This window comes from Sinocyclocheilus anshuiensis, unplaced genomic scaffold (assembly GCF_001515605.1).
Source record: "Sinocyclocheilus anshuiensis isolate Anshui unplaced genomic scaffold, SAMN03320099.WGS_v1.1 scaffold1191, whole genome shotgun sequence".
Classification (NCBI taxonomy): domain Eukaryota; kingdom Metazoa; phylum Chordata; class Actinopteri; order Cypriniformes; family Cyprinidae; genus Sinocyclocheilus; species Sinocyclocheilus anshuiensis.
In genome coordinates this window covers 34,984-35,829 of record NW_015539888.1, presented here as the reverse complement: position 1 = coordinate 35,829, position 846 = coordinate 34,984, and the positions used below count along the sequence as shown (strand labels likewise).

At 31.3% G+C, this 846-nt stretch overlaps 1 long non-coding RNA gene across 1 annotated transcript in view; it reads left to right on the top strand.

Moving 5' to 3' along the window:
- Positions 1-45: 45 nt before the first annotated feature.
- The window catches only part of LOC107685624 (uncharacterized), a 14,105-nt gene continuing 13,304 nt past the window's right edge, over positions 46-846 (top strand). Inside the window, exon 1 of the long non-coding RNA XR_001633969.1 lies at positions 46-145. This is a non-coding gene — a long non-coding RNA (uncharacterized LOC107685624). The remainder of the gene's footprint in view (positions 146-846) is intronic.

Here is an 846-nt window from a genome sequence, read left to right as displayed (position 1 = left end):
TAACTTCGTCAGTGGGTGAAAAACATGAACAAATTGAACAAAATCTATTTATTCTTAAACAAGCTTTTCAAAAGAGTTTGGGTTAACTGTATAATCTGTATAAGTATAGAGTTGCTTTGCTTTTTTCTGAACTGGTGTAATAAATGTTAATCTTTTATTAGGCTATCTGTTGCCTGTGTTGTTACTGTTGTGTCATATTGTGTGTGATTTTAATTTTAAAACCAATTTTGAGTTAATTTAACCCAGCAGTAGGCCTATAGTAAATTGCAAACAATATTTGAATTAAATAAAATAGTCCACCATGTTTATTGATTCATTACCTGATATATAATGTATGTATGTATGACCTAATGTATAAACAATCGTTTCAGAGCAATTTGTATATATCGTCTTTCTAAATCATTCCCAAACATAAGATTGTTGTTCAGGCCATACATACCACATAATATTAGAATAGGTACCTCTTAGTTTCAAAATACTTACAGTATAAATTATTTGTAATTTTACAGGTTGTTACCCCTTTATTCCCCGAACTTCGCATTTTATTCCCTTATACCTACACGGAGGTACTGAATAGGTACACTATAATTACAATAAAGTTACGCTGTAACTTCAGTTTACTTACGCAGTTCTTTGCAGGTTGAATATATGGTTGTTACCCCCTTATTACCCAAACGTAACACATTGTTCCCTTATACCTACATGTACATTCTTTATAGGTACACTATAATTGCAGAAATGTACACCGTAAATTCAGCATACTTACGTAGTTGTTTGCGGGTTGTAATCTAAAGCGTTAACGGATTAGTTCACTTCCAGAATAAAAAATTCCTGATAATTTACTCA